We start from the raw sequence: 27890 nt of genomic DNA, 5'->3' as shown, positions 1-27890 counted from the left end.
TAAGTGAGGTTTTAAGTCATATATTTGCAGCAGACATTATAGAATCGCTAGGGATTGAATAATGCCTTTGGGGATCGATTTTGGGAAGTCCAAATCGGGTCAACCCATTTCTGGGTTTTGGTGGGTTTTGGCCAAGGAGTTTGTGCCTGAAGTTTCATCATTTTCTGAGCACCATAGGAGGAGTTTCTTGCAGTCCCTTTCTAGGGAGCAATGAAGTTTTCTAGGCAGTGCAGAGCACTGGACGAGCAATCATTTCCAGCATTTTAGAACATTGTATTATCACCTAGGTTCTGTCACACTTGCCATTGAGGCAAGCCCAAGTGCATTCCTCCATACTATTATACTTGCTCCATTTATTAGTAAAATGGCTTAGTTGCTTCTTAATTCTAGAGTTTTTATGAGCATTTGTTGATTGTTTAAAAAATTTGTGTTGTAAATCATTTTTTCTTTGCATATCACTATTTATTTAAGTTTGGAGCATTATAGTGGTATCATAGCATGATCTTGGCCCATCTGTGGGAAATTAGCCAGAAGATCATGGAAGCTTTGGGTATGAGTGCACAGTGACGGGTGAAACCAGAGACAAACCCATGGCTCAAGGGAAATCCAGTATGCAGAAATTCTGGAGTAGAATTCATTGGGACGATGAGAGTTTGGCCCAGTTGAGGAGGGTGACAGACCAAACCCATCATCACCCTTACAACAAAGACGTTAAAGGTGACCAGGTCGTGGGGGTGCATCCATCTACATCACGTTGGGAAATTCAACCAGATCAGGGCACCAAATCTCTTGAAAAGGCGCAGACAGGACAGAGACAGTTAGAGGGTGAGACCAGGGGCGCTTTTGCTGGTGGAGACCTGGATTTAGATATTAGGAGCTTGAGGAGGAGGTTGAGCATGATGCTGAGATCTCACAGGATAGTGAGGAGCACATCGATATACCCGGTGTCGTGGAGGAGTCACCTTTATTAGAGACCTCTTTGATAGCCCCAGTTGACACCCTAGTGGAGAGGATAGAGCCTACTCGCATAGAGCCATTTGTTGAAGGGGTGTAATCCCTCGACGAGATGCCAAAAATTGTTGAGGTATCTGGATTCGTGACCGAGTTTACAGATGATAGATGCCCACGACATTTCCATCAATTTCAGGCCAACCTTCTAGCACTAAAAAGGAAGGTCGCATTAGTGCGAGAGGTGATTCTACAATAGAACGAGGAGCTGAAGGGCATGAAAGTAGTTTGTGCCAAGTCCACGGCCAAATTGACTCACGTTGGGGAGCAGTTGGATTCCTTATTGTTGCAACTAGAGTGCATGTTGGAGTGTGAGAGCAGCCCTCTTCGGGCATACATAGACGGGGCTGGTAGCATTGTTAGATTACCTTGGCCCATTGGATAGAGGGAGACAGAGCTACCTAGTCAGATTGTATGTATTGACCAAGATAGCTAGATGACATGACTTGAGTTTCATAGGGTACAAAACCCACATGTTGGGGTTTTTCTATGTGCTAGAGTTCGTGCATTCGATCCCTCTCTTGGGTTTGGGAGGCGAGAGATTCTGAGTTGGTACCTGGAGGAGTGGACTATGGAGATGGTAGTGGACCCAGGTGGATCTTAGCAGGAGTTTCCAGGCACTGGGGATGTTGGAAGCCCCAACTGACATTGGGATCTGGGAGGGACTACCTATCATTTCCCATGTATTCTGGTTGACTACAACCGAGATGGTGCAGTTGACCTAGCAGTTGAGCATGCACATTCACTAGGTGAGTCTCGGCCAGCACCTGTGGCCGACCAATTTATGGACATACTCTTTTGGTTTTCTTGGTATGGAATTTGTACACAGGATCACTGGGTGATCAACATACTCTGGCAGGAGTTTGTTGGAGGAGGTGGCATTGGCAGGCCACCACATGGTGCCTTGCATGGAGTTGGGGGCTCTTCACTTTTGTGCGGGGCATAGAGGACACAGAGGAGTGGAGCTGTGGTGGTATCACTGCTAACACATAGGGAGAGTCGCTTCTTGAACCCATCAAGGGAGATTTGGAGGGAAGATCCATTCATCAACGGGAATAATGATGTGATGGTGGAGGTGATGATATTGATTGGATGTGGCCTGATATGTAGAGACATAGCTCTAGGCCATCATATCCAGGGATGTGAAGGAGCATCTAGCATTGAGCAGTGGTATATAGGTGGGAATGGAGATGCATGGTGGTGTGTTGTAGTGTGTTGGACTACGTTGCGGAGTGGGAGTGCCTCACATCACAGTGAGTACATGCAGGGAGTGACAAGTGCAGTGACATAGGTAGGAAGAAGGATGATACAGGATAGCACAGTTGCAGCCAAGGGTATCCAGCAATGTACAGGGGTAGGTTGCGGTGTACAATGGCATATCCAAGGGTACTTGGATGATTGGTGGTATGCAGAGGCATATGCTACTGCACAACGAGGTCTTGGAGTGTTGCCTCTGGGGACACCCATGGATGGAGATACTAGGGATACCTTTGGGTGTAGTTCAACTAGGATCAATGGGGACACAGATGAGCGATACTTGACGATATCTGTGAGGACTCACACTCCTGACCCTCTTCTACGTCACTTACAGGAATAGATGATGTAGTTGTTGTCCATTGACACTCTAGGCACAAGCAGTAGGGGACGGGGAGCTCACCCAAGATATTTGGATGACACTTAGTGCAATAGAGGGGAGACTTCTCAGTGGGGGCATCGCATCTACGTGCGAGTTGACAACCATAGTTTGAGGGATGAGGTGATCACTGATAGGGGTGGCATATCATTCATCACTGATCTTATGCCCAGGGAGTTGGTCACAGGGGATACATGTTTCACTCTTTCCACAAGGCATGTCTGGACCATGCATGAGCAGAGGATATCGTGTACGACTAAGATAGTTGTCTAGTATGTATCTGGGTTCCCGACATTGTATCGACACATTCTCCAGGGGGGGTAGCCGAACTATTGGCGATGGTTGGCAATAGCAGGATGGATCTGCATACACTGAATCGATTGCGCATATCAGATACCCATCTATTGTTTGCATTCTGGGGTAGCTATTTGACACACGTGGTTTCCAGTGTTCATCAGTACTACACAGTGGTAGGCACCAGAGAGTTTAGCATACCTCATATTAGTTCATGATGTATGGAGCTTATATATGGGTGGCATGCAGGGACTAGAGATGAGGGCCAAAGGGATTCCATCGGTTGTCAGGGCTATGCTGCAGTAGGTCTACCTATGGGATGAAGGGATTAAGTTGATCGATAGATCACTCGTGATGAGTGGAGTCATCGCACAAAGTGATATAGTTCACTCTTGGGATGACACATGGGGGTTCACAGAGGATTTCATCATATGGGGAGGTAGACATTCTCTATTGTTGCATAGGTTTAGAGTTAGATTTGGATGGGTAGGCCTTGGTGCCATGGAGATGCCCAGGCAGGTTGTGTCTCGCCTCTTTTAGTATTCCACCATCAAGTTCGAGGAGAGGAGGATACTGTTTGCACACGATGGGGAGTATGAGATAGTCAGAGTAATGCAACGTCAGCATGGTGGCACCACTCTAGGACTAGCAGGGAACTTGGGCATCACAAATATTCACAACTCAAGAACCTTTAGGGACGCGTCTGCTACTGCAGGAGTCACTAATGGAGCAAGGGACTTCTGGTACTTGCACCAGGTAGGATAGTGAGTGGAGCGAGGGAAGATTCATGTTGGACAGGATGGCCTGGGATCCTGGTATTGAAGGATTCTTTCATATCAGGACAGTGCTGAGGTCAGGGATGATTCATTAGTAGGTTTGGGACCCTGCACATGTTGCAATGACAGTGGGGAGCAACAGTTAGAGAGGATGCTCGTTCGGGCATTGCTTGAGGAAAAGTGATTTTTGGAGCGCTGGAAGAACTTGCCAGATGAGGATGCCACTTGGGAGGGTGAGCACATATTGGAGCACCCAAATTTGAGGTTTCTTGAGAGCGAGCAATGTTTGGAAGGGGAGGACTGTCATTTCCCTTCTCAAACACAATTGTAATAGGGTGTTGCTACACAATTTTGCACAATTTTGGCCAAGGAAGAGAACCCATCATTTTCAACTTAGGGACTTAGGAGGCAATTTGACTTAATTTGGTTGCTAGTGGAATATAAGGTCCACCCATATGGGAATTCAAATTGGCCCATTCGAATAGCTTGGAGGGAAAGTCGAATAGGTGGATGGAGGGGCCCACATGAGGTAAGGGAGGCCCAAGGAGTTATAAGGAGGGAGCAACTCTCATTTTTGGATTCATTCATACATCTTGCAAACAAAATCACTTGATTGCTCACTCTGATGCTTAGCTGAGTCAAACGACTATTTAGCCATGAATATCTCAAGCGACAGATTCAACATATACTTCGAGGGACCATCTGTGCCTGCCCTATAGAGGCATTTCTACAAGGATTTCAGGAGTTCTGGGGTAGTGCCATAGCACCACCAACCAACGCAGAGTAGGGAGTGCATATTTCTAGGCAACTAGAGAATACGCAGAGGGAGATAGAGGCCAGAAGAGATCAGATTATTTGCCAAAGAGTTAGATAGTTGAAATAGCAGTAATAGACCAACATTCTTGTTGAGTTTTACAGCCAGTGAAGCCAACATTCTAGTTGTTCGAATTGTTGGGCTAGGGGACAGTGTAGAGGCCACTCAACAGTTTTTCTTGGAGCTTAGGAGTAGGTGTCATAGGCCAAGAGCTCACCCAAAAAGTCAAGGATTGGATAGCAAGGGTGAGACCAACACTTTTGGGGCATTTCCGGGAGGATTTACAGGTAGTTTCCAGCAGGCCGAGTCTTGCAGTTGCAGCTGAGGTTTGGCTCCAAGGGGGTCAAATTTCAGAAGTCTAAACCAGCCAAAATCCCTTCTTTGTTTTTCTGGGTTTTTGACAAGGATCCCAAATTTAAAGTTTCATCATTTTCTGAGCACCGGAGGTAGGATTTTAAGCCTTATCTTTGCAGCAAACAATGTAGAATTATTGGGGATTGAATAGTGCATTTGGGGATCGATTTTGGGAAGTCCAAATCGGGCCAAAATATTTCTGGGTTTTTGTGGGTGTTGACCAAGGAGTTTGTGGCTGAAGTTTCATCATTTTCTAATTATGGGAGGAGGAGTTTCTTGCAGTCCCTTTCCAGGTAGAAATGAAGTTTCCTGGGAAGCGTAGAGCATTAGAGGATAGTCATTTATAGCATTTGAGATCATTGTATTATCACCTGGATTCTATCACGCTTTCCATTGAGGCAATTCTAAGTGCATTCCTCCATACTATTGTACTTGTTTCATTGATTAGTAAAATGGCTCAACTAGTTCTTAATTATAGAGTTTTTATGAGCATTTGCTGATTGTTTAAAAATTTTGTGCTGCAAATCATTTTTGCATTTATTTAAGTTTGGAACATTATATGTTACTTGTAGGCTTCATCTCAGGTTTAATTTTCTCGTTACGTTATGTTGAGGGAAGTTTTGTTTATGTGCTTCCATGTGGAATTTAAGTGCTTACATGCTCATTTTAGCTCATTTCAGTTGGAGTTGGAATCTTTGTAGGAGATGCCTTATGTGTTGTTGTATGCGAGAGTTCTTTACAGGAGAAAATTACCTTGTAAGGGTAATAACCACATGTTTCCATCAACAAACATGTATGTACTTCCTTTTTCTACATAATATAAGCGTGGTCTAGCTATGCTGGCAGACCCGAAGATGTAGCCCAAGAGGGGTGAACTCCGTCAACAAATATTTTGTTATGCTCTTCATTATGCCTATATGAGTTATGTGCTATTATGTTTCTTATGTCAGGGTTATATGTGAATACTGGCTCATGACTTGAAGAGACATTAGGAAAACGTGTTTTGTGGAAAGACCCATTTTACCTTGAAAAGTGTCAAAATAGTCCTATTTTTATTTTGTTTGATTGTGGAGAAGAGGAAAAAGACACCTACTCCATTTTCAGATCAGGTTGGTATCAGAGCACCAGTTGATGAAGTTGCAAGAATGGGTAGCAAAAAGAGTCTCCAAGAGCTAGAGGAGCGGAATTTGGCTCTTCGTATGGAGAAAATAGAGTTGAGAAGGATGCTAGAGATGGATGAGTAGGAGAAGTGGAACATGTGACTTCAGTTGCAGCATGTGTTAGAAGAATAAGTTGTTGAAATTTCTACTCATGTGCTAGCAAGAGAAACCTTTAGAATGAAACCAGTATGTGGTCATGGTTCAAACAATGGTTATGGACCATATGAGGAAGATAATGCATGTGCATTTTGCAAGCATATTCAAGAAGAACACCATATGTCAGTTGATAAGAGTGGGTGGCTAGAGTCATCTGTGATATCATTATTGTCATCATCAGAAGCTGAAAATACGAATGGCAAGTTTAAGAAGGTAATTAGCATTTCAAGTATAATTCCTTCTGCTTATGTGCATAACACCTCTTTTGCAGTGTTTGAGAAACATAACAAAGGCATAGATATGAAGTTGATTTCAAAGATGGGTTATGAAGGTGGAGGCCTTGGCATAAATGGCCAAGGTATTACCAATCTAATCATGGTTGAGGAGAGACTGAAGTATCCTGGATTGGGATATGGTCGAAGGGAATTTGGAGAATGCTCTAAATGACTTGAGGTACATCAACCATCTGAGGATGAGATGTCACCACCCTGTGATAATGTTCATTTCTCTCCCAAGCGAGATGAATGCTTGAAGGGACCTTGCAAGGAATCGTCCATTCCACACCATCAAAGTTGCATCCCTAGAGATAGGTATAATTCTCATGGGTTTTTTCCAATGCGTGGTAATTTTGAATACTTGTGGAATAAGTACCCTTGTACTTTTTGTGATGCATTTGACCATTGCCTGGTTATATGTGAGCAATGTATGATAATGGTTAAAAGAATGGATCAAATTATAGGCATAAAGCATAATGATTCTCCTTCGCATGAGAGAACTTCTATGTCGGAAAACAAGAGAAAGTTCTTTTGTACCCATTGCAAGATGCATGGGCATCGCACTGAATGATGTTGGAAATTACATCCAAAGCTCTGTTCAAATAAATCAAAAGAGATTGTGCAACATAATGCAAGGGAAGCAAGAGGTGGAAAAGATGACTTGCAACAATCCTAACCAACCTTCAAGGCAAAGATGATGCAAAAAAAGAACCCATAGGCCTAAGAGAGGCAAATTTTGGGTAGACTTATTGTAAAGTTGCTTTATAAATTTTGTATTTACTTGTTGTTGTTTATCTGTTTAGGTACTTATGTAAAGTGAACAATCATTGTCACTAATTTCAACAAGTATGTGTTTTTCATTGATGTATGTATTGGCTAGTTTACAAGTCGTTCAAGGACTTTTTGTGAATGTACAACATTGTCGTTCAAAGTTGTCTACAAGTTTGTCGTGTGTTCATTGATGCAAGTATTCGATATGAAACTTGTGTGAATAGAATATTTATTTTCAAGATTGTACAATATGACTATGTTTTGTAGGCAATGCTAATTATATCATTGAAAATTTTGCAGCAGTGTACTTTTTACGTACAAGCCCAGTTTGAAGATGTTAAAGCAAGTTTACGTTGCTTCTGAATTCCAAGGTGGATTCAAGTTTGTCTTCAACGGTTTAACTTCAAGATGAAGTGTTTTTTAGTCGTGCAAAGATGAGAATAAAGAGAATGTTCATATTCCACTCATCAGTATTTTTTCCTGCATCAGCGATAAGAATGTTGGCTTAATTCTTAAGGAGACAATAGGTCTTCACGAAGAAGATAGGTAAAGTGCATGATTCCCCACACACACTTGTAAAGCATTTCACTCCTCACTCTGGTTCGGCCTTCATGCTTTAGGGGCCATCTGTTACATAGCATTTTGTCACTGTCCCTGTACTCCCCATCCATGATCCTGGAGGACCTCTACAGTGTACCCAACATGCTTTCCTATTATGAAGAAACTCCCATTGCATCCCTCTTCATGAGCAGAACAATTATCTTTTGCATCATTTCCCAAAAATCTTCTGTTTATCCCAGTTTACAAGACCGATGCTAATGACCCGTGCCCTCCTCGCACCGATATGCAGGGTTTACAACTATCGCTAGCGCCGATCAGATTGCTTGAGTCCTTTCTCAGTTGCATTGTTTCTCCTTTGGAAAGTGTTGAGGTTGCAACAAGATGATGGAGCTTAGTGAAAAGAGTCGCCTTCACTAAGTGGGCCTGCAGGCAAATTATGGCGCAAGTTCTATTTTTGATCCCAGCAGGGATGATCACAGTGTGGGTGACCACAGTATGAGTGATCACAGTGTGGGTGATCACAGTGTGGGTGACCACAGTGTGAGTGATCACAGTGTGAGTGATCAAAGTCTATTTTTAGACTGGCTGTCAAAAATAGAAAAGTCAAATATTATTGTCTCATAATAATATTTGGACTATAAACTTGATCTTATTCTCTTGGAGCACTTCAGGATGAGCTACGGATGTGGTACATGCAGATCCCAAAGGGAAATACGTGGTTACCTATGGGATGACTAATATTTTCATGCAGGACTTCAGTTAGAACTCAAGTGAGTTGAGTTTAGTGGACTGGAGGTGCAGTTGATGGAGTTGTGTTCAGTTTAGCTTTGTTAAACTGGTTGTATTTAGTCTAACTGGCAAATAGACTAGAGATGAGTTGGGTGAATTAGTTATTAATTAATTCACAAGTTATTAACTCATAATGCAACTATAGAATACATCAGTTAACTCAGTTGCATGTCAGTGCATGTTCAGTTCAGCAGGGACAGGTGTTAGAGGATCATATTGCTATCAGTTGTGACTATAGTTGTGCATGATGATTTGCACAATCAGAGGGATTGAGTATGCCAATGAATTGGCCAATATCAAGAATTGTAGCTTGTGCTCACGTCCAACGGAGTGTGAGTGATTTTTGCAGGTGAAATACGAGTTTGGTAAACCATTCTCATCAATTCTTGAGCAGGTATTGAGCTGGAGAGGCAGGAAAGTAGTGGAATAGATTTGGAGATCAGATCTGAGCTGTATTGTGTGTAACAGGTGGAGCTGGTACTGGATTGCTTGTGATAAGCATTGTACTTTGTAATGTTACATGTTCTCAATCATTAATATACAGATAGTGTGGGGTTTTTAGCGAGATGCTTTCCCCGGGTTACATACTGTGTTAATGTGTGAATGCTCTTGATGTTTTATTGTTATTGATGCTGCTATATTGATGATCAACGTAGAGGAGCTTATGTATTGTGTATGTATTCTGCAATAATACATGATCAGGATAATCTCTGTTGAATATGTGTTAAATTATTCAAAATTTCTACATGGTATCAGAGCGAGCTAGATAATTGTAGAAAAAGTTTCTACATGGTATCAGAGCTGCTTGATTTGTAGAAGAGATTTTTACAGGATATCAAGCGAGGATTGATCATCAGATCTACGATTCAGGAAGTGTTTACATTCTATTTCTTCAGGCAGAGTCTGTAATCGGGCCAGGTAGCCTCTGGATTCATCCTTCCTTTGGAAGCTGAGATATTCGGTGAATGCCCATACAGTCAAATCTCTGTACGAGAAATATTGTGTTCTCACGAATCTTAGATCGGAAGCGGTTGAGTAGGTTGCTGGTGGAATTCGAATTTGCAGCAGTGTTTTCTTGGCGACAACGCAGCAATGTCTTTTAACGGATTGCGATTAGAGTATGCTCTTGAGGGCAGCTCAAACTATATATCATGGAAGGACAGGATGGAGGCAGTATTGGATGATAACGGGCTGAAGGAGTTCATAGATACGGATATCCCAAAGCCTACTGATTCTGCTGAGGCGGAAGTTTGGCAAAAGAAGACCGCAAAATGTTGAAGGATTCTGTTGGAGGGCGTGAAGGATCACATTGTGTCTAGCCTCCATGGAAAGGCTACTCCATATTTGATGTGGAAATCATTAACAGAATTATTCCAAAGCAAGAGTGATCAGAGGAAGCTGGCGCTCAAAGATAAACTCAGAAACATCAAATGCGAGAAGGGTGACAATATTCCCAAGTATCTCACGAAGTTCACTCAGTGTCGAGATGAGCTGGGAAGTGTGGGGGTTACTGTCGATGATGAGGACTTGGTGAGCTTGGCTCTCCTTGGTCTTCTGAAGAGTTGGCATTCCTATCAGGACTCTGTCAATGGTCGGGAGAAATTGCCAGGATGGGAAAGACTATGGTCAGATCTTGTGCAGGAGGAGATCAGGCGGAGTACCAGGGATGGATCTTCGTCAAAGGGAGCTGATGAAGAGAATTGTGCTTTGGCTACCAAAGCAAAGAAAGGGAAGAGCAAGAAAGCTTCTCAGTCTGGTGCGAAAGGCAAGAAGCACGATATGTCCAAGGTGAAGTGTTTTCACTGTCACCAGCACGGACACTATGCCAGTAATTGTCCGCAGAAGAAGAAGAACCAGCAGGCTGCTGGATCTTCAGCAGGAGAGGCTCTAGCCTCACAGTTTGAGCTTGATTTTTCAATGATCGCATGCTTGGTTTCAAGTGTGATGGGATCGATGTGGTTCTTGGATAGTGGTGCGTCTTTTCACATGACGGGAGATAGAGATTTGTTCTCTGATATGGAGGACAAAGATCTTGGAGTGCACATCGAGATGGGCGATGATGGTAGATACATTGCGACCAGTATCGATACCATTTCCTTTGAGAGGGAGTCTGGTAAACCCTTCGTATTGAAGGAAGTCATGCATGTTCCAGGATTGAAGAAGAATCTCATCTCAGTGGCGATGTTAGAAGACAAGGGGTATGATGTTTTTTTCAGCGAGGGAAATGATTTCCTGCGCAACAAGACAACTGGTGAGACCCGGAAGATAGGGGTTTGAGTGAGGAACCTTTATCAGTTGCATGTAGATGGATGCACAGCAATGGCGGGCAAGGCAGAAGGATTGGTGAGCCGGGATGATGGCGAGTTGTGGCATGGGAGATTGGGTCACCTTCACCATGGAGCCTTGAAGATACTGCAGCAGATCACTACAGGGCTTCCTAAAGGCACACTTGCGCAGTCAGATCAGTGCAAGGGGTGTACTTTGTGGAAGTTTGTGAAAGCCACCTTTCACGAGAAGGATAGTCGCGCCACGACAATCCTTGAGAGAATTCACACAGACGTGTGTGGACCTTTCTCAGTTGCTTCGACAGCAAAACACAGGTATTATGTGATTTTCGTTGATGATTTCTCTCGTAAGTGCTGGATATTCTTCATGCAGAAGAAGATTCAAAGCACTAGTCGAGAAGGAGTCGGGGAAGAAGGTGAAGGCTCTTAGGAGCGATAATGGTGGTGAATACATCTCAGATGAGTTCAAGGATTTATGCAAGGCAAAAGGGATTCGTAGAGAGCTCATAGCTCCCCATAACCCACAGCAGAACGGGGTAGCTGAGCGGAAGAACAGAACGATTGTGGGTGCTGCACGGGAAATGTTGCATGATCAAGGCCTACCCCTTCACTTGTGGGCGGAAGCATGCAATACATCAGTTTATGTGCAGAACCGTTGTCCTCATAGGATACTGGCATGAGTACACCCGAGGAGGCTTATTCTGGTAAGAAGCCTGATCTTTCTCATTTGAGGATTTTTGGTGCTAATGTTTACATGCATGTGACGAAGGATGCCAGGAAGAAGTTGGAGCCGACCGCAGAGGTTGGGATATTTGTGGGGTACACTGATACGCCCCACAACTATCGTGTGTATTTTCCAGATAGTGGTAAAACTGTCGTGCGACGGGATATAAAATTTCAGGAGGAGAAAGCCATGAAGTGTTCGCTTGAGAGGGAGCTACACTTGCATGCATATGAGGAGCTATTAGTTCCTAAGGATGAGCTTCAGGACGTGGATTAGCCACAGGATGAGGTTCATGGAGTGGAAGAGACCACTCATGCAGCGCCAACCATCAGAGGGCGAAAGCGCTTGACAGAAGCTGAGCGACTGGCTCAAGATGCAGAGAAAGTTGTAGGACCACCTACAGCCCAACGCAGGCAGAGACAGTCACCTGATCGGTACACTGGATACATGGCTCTGATGAGCAAGTGTGTTGTGACTGAGCCATCCTCTTTTGAGGAAGCTGTGGAGGATCCCGCATGGGTAGACGCCATGGTGGAAGAGTATGATTCTATTGTCAGAAACAGTGCATGGGAGATTGTTCCTAGACCGGAAGGGAAATCAGTGGTGGGTTCGACATGGATCTACAAAGTTAAGCAGGCAGCTGACGGGAGTGTGGAGAAGTACAAGGCAAGATTTGTTGCCCGAGGCTTTTCACAGATAGAGGGGATCGATTATGAGGAGACCTTTGCACCTGTCACAAGGTATTCTTCCATACGGACGATTCTTGCTCTCTCAGCGCAGATGGGATGGCACACTCATCAGATGGATGTGAAGACTGCGTTCCTCAATGGAGTCATTGAGGAGGAGGTGTACATTGAGAAACCCGAATGCTTTGAGGTCTTCAGTAGCGAGTCGCATGTGTGCAGGCTCAAGAGAGCGCTTTATGGGTTGAAGCAAGCACCACGTGCTTGGTACACACAAATAGATAGCTATTTCACAGGACTTGGATTCTCCAAGAGCGAGGCAGATCCTAACCTATACCAGATTATGGTGGAGGGTAAGTTGCTTATCATTGTACTGTATGTTGATGATTTGATTCTAACGGGTGATGAGTTGTTGATACTGTCATGCAAGAAGGATCTTGCTACAGAGTTTGAGATGAAGGATTTGGGCCTCCTTCACTATTTCCTAGGATTGGAAATATGGCAGCGCAATGGTGGACTGTTTGTTTCTCAGGGCAAGTATGCTCGGGAGATACTAAAGAAGTTCAACATGCATGGCTGCAAGCCTGTTGACACTCCTCTTCTTGGAGGTTGGAGGAAGGAGGATGCCACTTCGAGAGAAGAAGTGGATGCCACTGTTTATCGATAGTTGGTGGGGTCGCTGATGTATTTGGTCAATACACGACCTGATATATGCTATGCAGTTAACCAGCTTTCACAAGCTATGGTTAAGCCTACCAAGCTCTTCTGGAAGGCGGGCAAGCATGTATTGCACTACTTGAGAGGCACATCGGGATATGGTTTATGGTACAGACAGGAGGATGAGGTGAATCTATGTGGCTTCATGGATGCAGATTGGGCAGGGAGCCCAACGGATAGAAAGAGCACATCAGGAGGGGTCTTCAGTATTGGATCAACAGCAGTTTCTTGGTACAGCAGGAAGCAGAGATCCGTGGCACTCAGTTCAGCGGAGGCCGAGTATATGGCAGCAAGTTTGGCTTCATGCGAGGCTATATGGATGAGGAAGATGCTGGTTGGTTTGTTCGGTTCTCATTTGGATCCTACTGTGATTTACTGTGATAACCAGAGTTGCATTAAACTCTCGGCTAATCCTGTATTTCATGATAGATCTAAGCATATTGACATCAGGTACCATCATATCAGAGATTGTGTGCAGCAGAGGATCATGTTGCTTTCATACATTCCAACGGAGGATCAGGATGCTGATATTCTAACGAAGGCTCTCACCAGCAGCACATTCGAGTACCACCGAGGCAGGATAGGGGTTGCTGATAATCCATATCTTGTCGAGAGGGAGTGTTGAGATTGCAACAAGATGATGGAGCTTAGTGAAAAGAGTCGCCTTCACTAAGTGGGCCCGCAGGCAAATTATGGCGCAAGTTCTATTTTTGATCCCAGCAGGGATGATCACAATGTGGGTGACCACAGTATGAGTGATCACAGTGTGGGTGATCACAGTGTGGGTGACCACAGTATGAGTGATCACAGTGTGGGTGATCACAGTGTGGGTGACCACAGTGTGAGTGATCACAGTGTGAGTGATCAAAGTCTATTTTTAGACTGGCTGTCAAAAATAGAAAAGTCAAATATTATTGTCTCATAATAATATTTGGACTATAAACTTGATCTTATTCTCTTGGAGCACTTCAGGATGAGCTACGGATGTGGTACATGCAGATCCCAAAGGGAAATACGTGGTTACCTATGGGATGACTAATATTTGCATGCAGGACTTCAGTTAGAACTCAAGTGAGTTGAGTTTAGTGGACTCGAGGTGCAGTTGATGGAGTTGTGTTCAGTTTAGCTTTGTTAAACTAGTTGTATTTAGTCTAACTGGAAAATAGACTAGAGATGAGTTGGGTGAATTAGTTATTAATTAATTCACAAGTTATTAACTCATAATGCAACTATAGAATACATCAGTTAACTCAGTTGCATGTCAATGCATGTTCAGTTCAGCAGGGACAGGTGTTAGAGGATCAGATTGCTATCAATTGTGACTATAGTTGTGCATGATTATTTGCACAATCAGAGGGATTGAGTATGCCAATGAATTGGACAATATCAAGAATTGTAGCTTGTGCTCACGTCCAATAGAGTGTGAGTGATTTTTTGTAGGTGAAATACGAGTTTGGTAAACCATTCTCATCAATTCTTGAGCAGGTATTGAGCTGGAGAGGCAGGCAAACAGTGGAATAGATTTGGAGATCAGATCTGAGCTGTATTGTGTGTAACAGGTGGAGCTGGTACTAGATTGCTTGTGATAAGCATTGTACTTTGTAATGTTACATGTTCTCAATCATTAATATACAGATAGTGTGGGGTTTTTAGCGAGATGCTTTCCCCGGGTTACATACTGTGTTAATGTGTGAATGCTCTTGATGTTTTATTGTTATTGATGCTGCTATATTGATGATCAACGTAGAGGAGCTTATGTATTGTGTATGTATTCAGCAATAATACATGATCAGGATAATCTCTGTTGAATATGTGTTAAATTATTCAAAATTTCTACAGAGAGTTTTTTAAATATGGAGCTGACGCTTCCAGCTCTAGAAGCTTCGTAACAGAAGTTTGGTAAATGGTTAGGCCGGATGGAGTCGAAGAGATCAATTTAGGCTCCTTTTCCATATCAGGATGGAACTAATCCAAGAGATAAGGCCTTATCCCATGTGAAGAGGAACCATCTCCCCTCCATCCCAGCTATATAAACCTCTCTTTCTCCCAAGCAAAAGCTAGTTGATAGCTTTTAGTCCTAATTAAGTTTTGGCTGAAGTTTTGATTTTGGAGTAGTCAACAAGCTACCCATAGTTTGTAGCTTTCTAATTTGTGTTTAAGGGAGAATTGTGAGTTTGGTTTGGTGTGAAGACTAAATGGAAGAGCCTTGAGACTACCATTGTTGAGGTTATCCATGAGATGCTATCAGAAGTGTGTGGGAACCCGGATATGTCGGAGGAGAACAACAACGTCAAGACATCGGTTGTAATCTCTTCTTGAACTAATATAGATGCAACTATCGATTGATTTCCTACATGAAATGTCATCTCACATATTTATGGCTTAATGTTTCTTGACCTGTTAAGTAGGCTAAATACAATATTGTATGCTATTATGTTTGTTGTTTGCTGTTGTTTGCTTGTTTCAGGTGTGCGAAGGAAGGAAACGAAAGATAGTTGGAGCGAGGAAGCAGAATCATCACCAAGCGGAATAATGTTCTGAGAGGTAGGCCCTCTTAATTGATTCTAGCCTAAGGAAATCTTCCATAGATTGTCTGTTTGTGACTACACCCGCTCTCTCAGGCTAGAGGAAATGTTTGTGTATGTACTTAGAATTTACCTGCATCATAGAGACCCCCTTGGTTGACATATTTCCAACACTGTCAACAAAATGGCACTAGAAGGAGGGCCATATGACAAGCTGAGCCCTTTAAGTCTATTTTGAATATCTTATCGTAAATGGATCATCCTCAAATCATACTCACGGGGTGTTTTTCTAACCTATCCCCTAGTGAACTTTCAATCCCGGTGAGCCTCTCTATGGCTTGTCTCAAATCAAGTTTGATGGTGAGGATGATACGTCCTTTGCCAAACATGCATTTATTTTTCTTAATTTTTGTGCATATTATGAAATTGATTGTGAAGATGTGGCTTGTATTGTTTCATGCCTCACCCTTGAAGATCTAGTTAGCCGATGGTGTCATATTCTACCACCTACTTCAGTTCATTCTCTTAACCATATCATCAAGGAGCTTCATTTAATATTTGATAAGTATGATTACCAAGATGTTTATAAAAGAATCAAGCAACTTAGAATGGAGCTTGATGAATTAGTTGACGATTTCTCTAATCAATTCCTTCACCTTCGTTACAAATTTCCTTAAGAATATGTGGATTTCAATTTATTGAAACAAAAGTTTGAGCATTTGGTTCATATCTATTTGCACAATGAATCCAAACCAACTGATGTCTCTTCTTCTCGGATTCCTGTAAATCAAGGGATACCCCTAATTTCATAGGAGGAATTGACTACTCCTTCTATTCCTTTCCTCCTCCTTTTCCAGTTTCGATGAGGGTGCCTCCATACGATGATAGTAAAGTTGAGAAATCTGCACATCAAATTCCTAACCATATTCTCATCCTCCTTCCACTTTTCATAATTCAAATTCAATAGAGGAAATCCCAAAATGGCTCATAAAACCTATGGTGAAAGCCAATTTTTCCATTCCTCAAGATGGTATCAACATTCACAACTCTAGTATTGAATCTAATTTGGTTTTTTGTCATCCTCTATCATCTACATGCCATGACTCTTTGTACCGTGATCCGTTTGATCAATATGCCCCATCAACTAGTTTTTCACACTCTCCTAATTTTCAAGTTGTTGGTCCAAATTGCGATCAGGCTCAAGGTAGTCACATTACACAAGTAGAAGAGTAGGAAGGCAAAGATCCTTTCATTCTTTCTTCTCTTTTTCAAAATCCTCCATGTCAAGATGATGCTCTTACATTATTGGATGATTTTCAATCTCTTAATCTCAGTAGTGAATTAAATGAAATCAATTTGTTTAGATCTGTAGTCTTGGAAAAAAATCATTATGACGATGATGATTCTGTTAATGTACGTGATGACGAATTCCCAAGTGCACCAATTAATTTTTTGGTTCCTCCAGAAGATGTTGATCTGAAGAATTAGGCCTCGGATCTGACCCAACCAAATAAAATGTTCTTATCAAAACTTCCTCTTCATCCCAGTATCCCTTGTGCTCACCTATTTGTGATGAAGATACTCCATGCTCTTCAAGTTCTACATCGAATGAGGTCACTTCTCAATTGACACAAGGTATTGGGGTTGTCCACGATGAAAGATAAAATAATCAGATCATTGAGTATCCTTTCCATCCCGTATCATCTCTCGTTTTTCACAAAGATACTCTTTAAATTAGCTTGCTCATGAAATTTCTTTGATTCATACATCTCTAGACTTACGATTAGAAGAATCATTTGATTAGAGTAATCCGGTTGTCAAAGTTGCAAAATCTGATCAAAACGGTGAGAGAGATGTTTTCCATTTGGTTGATAGTGATATCATTAAAATAAGTGAAAGCAAATGTCCTCACACCATGCATGATCTGGTTCAATCTTCAAAATGAGATTTTATAATCCTTGAAATTTTTGGGACTTGTCAGGGAGTCGAGGCACTTCAACTTCTGTTGATGGTTATGTTAAGAACTCACAACTCTGTTAAGATCCCTAAACTGATTCAGGTCTATTTTTCTCGCAAAATTCTTCTTTCTGTATGGTTTCACTCGATTTAAATTCCTTCTTGAAATATATTTGGCTTTGCGGATATAATATTTTAAAGTTTCGAGATTCGGTTTCTGATTGGATTCAAGTTCCTAATTCAGTTGATTCATCTCCATGCAAAAATCTTGCTCTTAACCCAGGTTTGGAGAGCCTTTCCCTCACAAAATCATGGAATTGTGAAGTTTATTATTCTAAATATTTTTGGCCAAGGAAGTCATGTTTGTCACATTATTTTGAAAACAATCAGTGCCTGATCCTTCTTATGAATATTCTAATGCTAATATTTTTCTTCATCGCATATGAAATCCTCTTGAGCGCTAGTGAATGCATGGATTATTTGATAAATCAAATTATTATCACTCGTTTTACCCTGATTGGATTCATGTGTTTGCTATACTACCATTCCTTTTTACTTATTTCGATGATTACAATGCTAGTGTAGTGTGTAACTAGTTACAAGAAAATGGTTTGTTACACTCATCATGTGAGGAAGACGATTCTATTATGCAGAGCATTTGCGAATTGTTCAAGTTGATTTATCTTTGGTAATTACAAACTAGGAATATGATGCTTTAATCAACCCATCTGATCATGATTTTGTCTCTGATGACTGTTGTTAAACTTATTGTTTTCCCATCAGCACATCCAATGATAGTTGTTTTGCACCCTTTGATCTTTATGGTTTAACATCTCACTATCCGAGTACCTGTCAAGAAGTTGAGGCACTTCCGCACTCACTCATGGTTATGTCAAATCCTCACTATCTTGACATGTCTGATGAATATGATCATATCTATTTTCCCTTACAAGATTCTCATCGTAATCCCGTGCCTCTAATTAAAAAAACATATTTTCAAAGATTTCTAGGTTTTCAAGAGGATTGTCACGAATTTTACAATCCAATCGTTGAATGGTTGGACCAATCTTACTTGGTAGGCTCTGTCACAAATAACAAGTTTTGATCTTTCTGCATGCTTGATAATTTAATGAGTTCGTTGTAGTTGAAGACACATTCAAAACAAGTTTCTGAGGTTTGTTGAATTATGGTTTTAATCAAAAGGGTAAGAATGTGAAATGGTTAGAAGTAGTGGCTATGGCTTGTCATTCTATTGACAAGAAATACCTTCAAATTTTGTGCAATTTATTCAAGTTCTTATATGTTCTGTTTAACATTGCTTTATATTAGTTTTAACTGCTTATATCTTTGTGAATGCGGTCAAAGGAAGTTACTGTGGCTTCATTGGAAATTTCATTATATGTGATCCCGACCTTCTAGATGATTATTTTAGGACTAGGTCAAGTTGCATATTACTTTACCTGGAAATTTATCCAACATTCATTTTCTATAGTTTGTATTGTGTTTTCTCATTTTTGTTTCACATCGTCTTTCGACTCTGGTTTTTTTCCTTGTTGTGTGTTGTCTTTTATTTTGTTTTGTAAGACCTTGCATGAAGATGCTTTGTTGGCTCAAAAGGAAATGTGGAAAAATCGAAAAGATTCTTGTGACATTACAACATTTGGCTAACCTTCGGTCCTCCTTCTTTATGTTGGTTACATATTTTGGTCAATGAAGTTCCAACAGAAAATACGATCTGTCCGTAAGGAAAGTTTTGGTCAAACCATGATACTTGTGTCTATTCATGAAACCTCATGCACACACTCAATTCCTTATCTTTCAGCGTTTTCATGCTTATTCAATCAATAGAAGAGGAAAATGGGAAAATATAAATGAGAAAACCTAAACCAGAGACCTCTATTTGCTTCTCCAAAGGAACAACCTCTCCTAACCTCAATAAGTCAAGATCCCTCTTCCGCCCACAAAATGAATAAGTGCCAATGCACATTCCTTTTTAAATATATACATAAAGGTGAAAGGAGAGAAAGGCTTCCTATGTAGAGAGATGAAGCAAGCAACTCCGTTGGGTTACTTTCCAGGCTCGCTAGTAGTGGAGCAATGTTTGTGTTCCTTTAGTGACTCTGTCAGGGTACTATCCAGGCCTGCTAGCAACGGAGAACCACTAGAGGTGAAAAAATATACTCTAAAAATATAAAGCTCATGAACTTCACTATCCTTTCTAATTCGAAACATTGCGATATTGTTGAATGTTATGCTTGTGCTCAACCGAGAAAGGAACAAAGGGGACCATTTATATTCACAGGTTCAATGGGGAAGCTAAAGTGATTTGCATGATGAATCAATACTCATTAAAGAATTGATACACTACATAAAAGAGTTAACTAAGACAGAGAAGTTGGAATTCTACCAGTGTGTCGCCAAGTGTTGTCGCTGCTACAACACCCTCCAAATTTTTGGCTTGCACCAAATTTTGGAGCATAGCTTGGTCTTGTATATTATCGTCACAAACATTGAAATCCATACCATGTGTTTTCTTTAAGTGTTTTGGTCCCTTTTGCGAGAAAGTAAAAATGTCGCCTTTTCAAATGTTAGTTGTTGCACAAAGTGTATAAGATTGTTTTGGTAGTTTCAAGGGGTTTTCTTTGTGAAAATGAGTTGATCTAACCATGAAAACAACCATCACACTCATTCCCAAAGTTTTAAGCACAGTCGCACAAGTGTCGTCATGATAGTCACAGAGTGTATCTTTGGTGTCGCACTTGTTGTAAGTCATCACAAATTTGTCACACTGAGGGAAAAGTATTGTTCAGATGTCCTCGATGATATATGTTGTTGTGTCATCGTTTTTTCTAAGTGTGTGATTGCATACAATTCATATCACTGTTCACATCACCTCATTAATCCCACACTTAGCCAAATTTCATAAATTTCCCAACAACTTAGCCTCATCTGACCTTCCTCAAATGCGCATGGCGCAATTTCAACCCTCAAGCTGCAACCTTTCCCCTTGATACTATACAATGTACAGTTCTTGCCAACTGGGACTATGCATTGCGCAATTCCAATGCTCAAGCCCAGAACTTGGCCACCAAAATTGTGTAATCCAGCCATCCATCCTGGCGTCAACTGCGCATTGCGCAGTATCTGAGCTCAAGTTCATCCCTTGAGCTCCTAATATGTGCAATTTCACAATCATCAGGTTTACACTGCCTCCTAGAACTGCCCAGTTATCCGAGACAGTGCAAAACCTCTCAACCTGACTCATTGAGCCCCAAAACTGCGCAATATGTCTGCCTAGTCCAGCCTGAATTACGCATTGCACAGTCTCAATTCTCAAGACTCACCCCTTAATTTCCTGAGCTATGCAATTGAATAGTCGTTGAGCCTCTCCCTCAGCCTGCCACCCAGTTCCGGCTTAGTCAGCGGGTCAACATGTACCATCTTATACTAGTGGATTATTAGATTGATGTCATCTCGTCATGAGTGAATTGTAGATGCAGGTACTCTATCACACAATGATAGGATGATGAAGAAGATGGAGAAGTGAAACATGTTGAAAGACATATTCTTTAGCTAATTATGCAAGCTGATAAATCAAGAGAATACAAAGGGACACTAGTTTGTGACCACACCTCAAGACTTGATATCATTGAATACTCCTTACCTCTTAGCCATAAGGAAGTGGATAAAATATCATCCTCAAGAAGACATGTAGCAAGAAACAACAGAAGTGGCTTGAAATTTCCATATCACCAAGCAGTTCATGTCATCAGTGTCATGTCATGTCATAAGTTGTCATATGGCACATCAATATCATGGATCATGTAATTTATTATTCGAAAATGTGTTGTAAAGTGGAAGTCCAAAGGACATGTACAAAAGATGAAGAGTCATGTAAAGTTGAAAAGTCATAAGAAGTCAAGCAATCATTAGGGTAGTCAAAGAGTCACAAGGGAGGTGAAGCATCACCCCATTAGTTATATATACACCCTCATTCTATGAGCAAAGTACTTTTCACATTGGCTCCTCCCGCAAGGCATTAGAGAGACAAGCTAGTTCTTTTGGGGAGCAAGGAGTGGCTCCAACGCTCCACTATTAGAGCTAGTGGTGTTCATTGTATACATGTGTCTTGGAAATTTTACTTAATATAAGAAGCCTCATGGCTAGCATGTTCTTCATGCATGGATTATTAATATTTGTAAGACTACTCTATGGATGTTTGTAATTCATGTTTTCTCTCATCTGTGCTAAAGTATTCGAGCTATTTCAATTATTTTAGTACTTATCATATTGAGATGTTTTGTAATGGTTACTATTATTGTCACATCCTTGTGGACTACTCCGCTCGATATTAGACAAATCTTTCTTGTTGTTTGGTTGTAATGACTATTGCAACTTTGTGGACTATTCTGTTGGATGTTAGATGGATCCTTCTTGGTTACGTGTGTCTCTGCTAGGGTGGTACTATTACTTCTCTCTTAGAGGCTCATTTTCTTTTCTCCCTCCGTAGTAGAAGAATCTTGACACACATACAACCGAACACTCATTAGGAATACTCACTTGTTGATCTGAGATTACCTTTGCATAACTCTCTTGTGCTGAACTTTGTAGCGAAGGCAAACTTATAAGAATACATGGCAGCTAGGCGGATATCCTGGATGGGTCTCCTATTCCAAATGGTGTGAGGTCTAATTGGGACTTCACATTAAGGACATCCCCTTGGTTGATGAATTTCTAGCACTTTCAACAAGTTGTAACTCATATTGAGGGTTGAATAGGTCAAATTTAACCCCTAGTTGGCTATTTTGGTTTTTTATAACCAAGCCATTACGAGGTAAATGTGTTCCATTCTATTTGAGTGTATTTTGTTTGTTCCATAGATGAGTATAGTATATATATATATATATATATAACCAAGCCATTAGGAGGTAAAGTTATTCCATTCTATTTGAGTGTATTTTGTTTGTTCCATAGATGAGTATAGTATGTATATATATAGAGCGAGAGAGAGAGGTGGGGGGGGGGGGTGTTGTTGTTTTATAGTCCCCCAAGGGCCATAGGTCTCACTCTTTTGTATTTTCATCCATTCCCATTTAGACAAAGAGAAATCATAGTAGCTTCACTTTCTAGCTAAGTGATGAGCCCTGGTATTGCACCGTGGATGTTACAACTCCCAAGGCTTCTCAACTTAAATTATCAACCTGGGGTTCGTACAAACTTAGAGGTGACAGTGCTATATGCACAGTAGATTAGGTTCTACTCATGTCACCCTCAATCATTAGATCAGATCTAGGTATTCAGAGACCACTTTAACTAACTACAAAGATAATTTCTTACGAAATCATATCATGATTGCAAGGATATGAACATGATTCTAACTATTGAAATGAAAATGTCATTCATTAAATGTAAATGCTAATTTAAATTTCATGAAAGGAAGAGGCTAGTCTAGTTGCAGAAGTACAACATGAAACTCTATTTGCACACTTAATCAAATCAATAGCCTACTAGCAAGAATCATTTATATATTTTCAACTTTCTTAAAAATGAGGAATTCAATCTGCAACACGACTATGAAAAAAAAGGTTAAGTCTAATTCTACTTGTTGTGTTATGTTTGCAACGAGGAAATGATGGGGTTGGAGTGGTCTTGGAGTATTCCTTAATCATGAAATCAAAGATTGGGGGCCATTATTCAACTTCAAAATGTAAGGGTCAAAGTCTAGAGAGAATATGGTTGAAGTAAGCAATGCTACAGGACTGCTATAGGAAGTGTTAGAGGAGGCCCTATTTTGCTATAGGAGGGGGTCCGAGAGATTTTTGAGGAAAAGAATGGTATCTTGAAGGTGAAGGAAGGTGGATGAAGGTGAATGAAGGTGAATGAAGGGTGTGGGATCCCCTTAGCCAAGCTTAGTACCCCTCAGAGGCCTATCTTGCACCAAATTTTATGCCCACGGTGTCCTTCATTTGCCCTGGAAGAGTGATCTCGGTGGCAGAGTTTGGAAGCAATGTGAAGTGTCCAGGAGAGATATGGAATGGTGTAGGTGGATATGGAAGAGTTTTTCCTCCCTGAAAGTCAACAACAATCCCTGCAAACTAATCAAGCACATGCATCAAATGATCAATACTATAGAAAAATAAATTATGGAAAAGATGAGTTGAATTTTATTTAGATCTACTCTACCCTACAACACAACTCTAATTTCAAAATCAATGCTACTAATTTCTAAGTTGCAGAAACCAAGCATGCAGAAGGATTACAATCCAGCACTTAACAATTTCCAAGAAATCATAAACACATGTTTTTGGGTTGTTTTTGTAGATCTTCCAACCACTCTTCCCACAAGATAGGTGATAGGAAAATATACAACTACAAGTTTTGTGATGTAATTCCTACTTAAACAAGAAAATAATTGTAATGAATTGGACGAGAACAATGAAAGAATACAAGAGAGGGGCTAATGCCTCTAGGTTTGGCTCAAACCCAACGGTTTCAACCCTCCAAAACTAACTCGGATGCAGGCCAAAAATGAAATTCTCATTGACATAAAATTAGAGTCACATACATAATATGAAATATGAAAATAATAGTATCAAACACGGGTCTCTTGGTAGATGCTCTTGTCTTCAACAAAAAATCGAATTCTAATGAGCCTTTAGGCTGGTTTATTTATACAAAAACTAGCTGAGGGGCAACTCCCTTGAAAGGAGGAATGCTCCCCTCCAAAATATCGAAATTGGTGGATCTGATCCCCTTTGATCTTCACATGCAGTGGAGTTCCTGGATACTAGTGAATTTGAGTTGTTGGCGAGGAATATTTGATCTCAAGCAAAGTTGGGGACTTAATGAAGTGGACAAACCCCCTATATTCTCTTTGAATGTCTCCACCAAGCCCCTACATAGTAAATATCTCCAAAAATGCTTCTTTTCCCTGCATATTAATCACATTAGGGCATGTAATATGAAAAACACCCTTTAGTCTTCTTACTAAGCATATTATGGATAAAAATGTGAATTAATGTGAGAAAATGAGAGTTTTAAGGGCTGGAGGATATCACAATGGACCTCAAAATATACCTATTGATGGGAACCATCAACAGGTCTTTTTCCAAAAGGGTTTCCCAAGTCATATCTTGTGTTATCATTGTTTTAAGAGTGAATGATCTATTTCTTCTCTATTTTTTTCATATTTATGTTTTGCATGTATATGAAGTAAACAATAACCTAATAATTCCATAAATCTAAGGAAAAATTAACCCCCATAGTATAGATTTCAAATTTTAGTAAAAAAATTTAATCAAATATGTTGTGATGAACCATCTAGTGGAATATACAAAAAAGTTTATAGATCACGTGAATTACAACTCACCTCTATTTATATATATTACGTTGGCTTTGATGAGTTGACATATGTGGTTTAACATGATTCAAATGTGTAAGCATGCCTAAATTGACATTAATCATGAACCTAGGGGGATTGCTTCGAAAATAATTCCCCCATTTTCCCTTTAGGGTTCCTTCATTCAAACTTCAAGCATTATTGGTGAGGGTGTATATCCTTTTTGATTGAGTCCTTAGAAATTTGAAAAAAATGATATCCTTGAACTAACGAACCTGTTTTTTATTCTAGCTATGAGGCTATCCGACTTACTATTGAACAAGGTTTTCTTATTGTACATGAAATTGTTGATTATGGATGAATCTTCGAAAATATGGATTCCTTCAAATTGGTTGCATTTATAGATAAAATTCCATGAAGGAGACCATATATTCTTATGCTTAATTATTTGTGGTTTTCCTTAGAACATTCATAATTTAGTTCTTGTTTCCCTTAGTATGAAGGATGACAAGGCATGATGGGGTTCTGCACTCTCTCTTACAAGGTGTGCCAGCGTCTAGGGACTATTTTCTCAAACCATTCATAATTTAGTTTTGTTTCCATTAGTATGAAGGACGAAAAGGCGTGATGGGGCTCTAGACGCTCTCATGACAAGGCGTGCCAACGTCCAGGGACTATTTTTCTCAGTGTTGTGCCAATGCCCCCAAGATTTGAGCCACTTTTTAAGGCCTAGAGCATAGGTCACTGCCCAAAATTGAATGACACCTTTAGAACAAAAAGATAACAAGGAAACAATGATGTAAATACAAATACTTGAACAAGCCCTTAACCAGACCTCTTCTAGCCATGACAGGCATTTCGTCAAACATGTCACAAATATACAATCTACAGGTGTAAAGAAAATATTTAAGCATATGGGTCTCATACTTATCTGAGAATCACTATGGAGCATTATTCCCTTATCTCATTTATTGTGTTATCATCTATTAGGTCATAGATACATGGTTCAGTCATTTACAAGTAAAAACATGATGAGAGCCATACATAGCCATTGTCATAAAATAGATACATAACCAGCATAATCACATAGCTGAGCCAAATCTCTCTTCATCCATTCACCCCAATGCCATATTCCAAGCATGAATGTTGGACTCAAACCAAAAGAACGAACCAGGGCATCGCGAGGCTAAACCACCTCACCCTCATCAATAGAAACCATGCTTTATCGTAATCCATCCCAGATTGCTAGGCCAACACAATGAACATGTAATAATAGGCTTTACCATGATCTCCACTCGATAACTAGCCAAAACAAGCATGGATGTTGTTAGAGTCGGTCTTGTCAGTCCTCCATCGCAGATCAAAACTCTTTCTGCATTTCATTTTTAGGTGTCTCGCTCCATTCACTCAGCTGCATTCCACTAGGGGGATGCCACAAAACGGATGGAAGAATCTTGTCAGTCATTACCCCTCATGCTTTGTACCTACTGGCTCAGCTCTGTTCATCAAAGTTCATTAAATGACAGTCAATATTTGGTCTTTTGATGAGGCAAAAAATCATGTCAGTCATAGGTCTAGGGTTTCATAAGTCGTGTTTTCAAAGTTCCCAATAATGCCAGCATGGCCAAAGGGAGGTTCAACAAGTTTCATCTCCAGATTTTCATCATCCATAATGCTCAAGGGTGATTCCTCTTCAAAACTCTATTTTGAAGAGGAAATCGTCAAATTAAAGTTTATGATAAATATGTAAAGTTCTCCACCATGAAGTACTTCGAAAGCAGATTCTGATCATCCTTTGCCAAATGCCATGTCAGCTACCCTGCAAAAAATTGCCAAAAATCTCATCATTTTAGTCAAAAATCCAAAAAGGGAATGTGAAATACAGAGTTGTATTAAATTGTGGAAAAAGTGCCAAAACAAAACATTGCAAAAGTGGGTTTTGAAGAAACAAAAATCAAAACCATGACTCCATGTCTTTATATATATTTTCTCATAAGGATCAAGGTCATTTTAAAAGCCAAGGTCGGAGAGAAGCATTTCAAAGGAATTGGGTGAGCCAGCGTGCGTTTTGGGTGAGGTTGGAGGTGTCTTGACAGGCACGGCGCACTGGGCCAGCGCGGCGCATTGGGCGCATTCCTCCAGTGCAAATTTTAACGGGTGCGACGCACCGTTAGCGCGCGGTGCATAGAAAGGGCAGCGCGGCGCATACAGTCTAACTCCCAAAAAACGCCCGAAAATCCTCCAAATCGCCATTGAATTGCTTGAACGTGCAAGGTAGGGTCGATATCTCGGTGGTTCATACATTTTTGTGTGTTGTGTGATGGTGGTTTATGGTTCCAAATATTGAAACAAAATTTCCAAACCCTACCTCTAAAACTCCTTATGTCAATTGTTGTTAAGGGTTGCAAATTCATCATTTTGTCACCAAGTTTCCCCTTCCATCACATCTGTCCCTTTGTCCTTCATTCCTTTTTTCCTTATACCATATCCCTTTGAAATATCATTGCCCCCATCCCCTAAATTTACTAAACCCTTATCCCCAATTCCCTTTCACCCAGTGCCCAATATAAAACCCCAAACCCTACCCTATGCAAAGTTCCCAAACCATCCTACATTGCCCTAAATAAAATCTATCCTAATACTCCTAATCCTTCATATTTTCCCTCCCTAATAGTCCCTTGTTACATTGCTCCCTTGGTGACAGATTTCAAACATATTACAACAGCAGTCCAACACAGTCTTGCGATCAGCATTCATCTCTCCAAGCAGTTTTCACAGCATCAAGCATGTCATCTGATCATTCATCTGACTATGAGGTGGAAACTCATAGTGACTCACCCACGGAAGAACGTGCACCCCGGAGGCCTCACAAAAGTGGCAGACATGTTAGAGAAGAACCGACTACCCTCACAGAATTGCAGGCCTGCCCTCTTGCCGTCTCTTGTTTTCGGTTTCAGTCATGCTATGAGTTTTGTGAAAAGGTTGCAAATGTTCAATTTCACCATGAGTTGGCTCGCCTATTTGTTCTACATTTGCATGGTGCTCAAGTTACTTTGGCCGGTGTTACTTT

The sequence above is a fragment of the Pinus tabuliformis genome, chromosome 8 (assembly GCF_031772625.1).
Source record: "Pinus tabuliformis cultivar Carrire ecotype Pingquan chromosome 8, CPIR1, whole genome shotgun sequence".
Classification (NCBI taxonomy): domain Eukaryota; kingdom Viridiplantae; phylum Streptophyta; class Pinopsida; order Pinales; family Pinaceae; genus Pinus; species Pinus tabuliformis.
The sequence above is the reverse complement of the archived record's forward strand: the minus strand, read 5'-3'. Positions refer to the sequence as shown.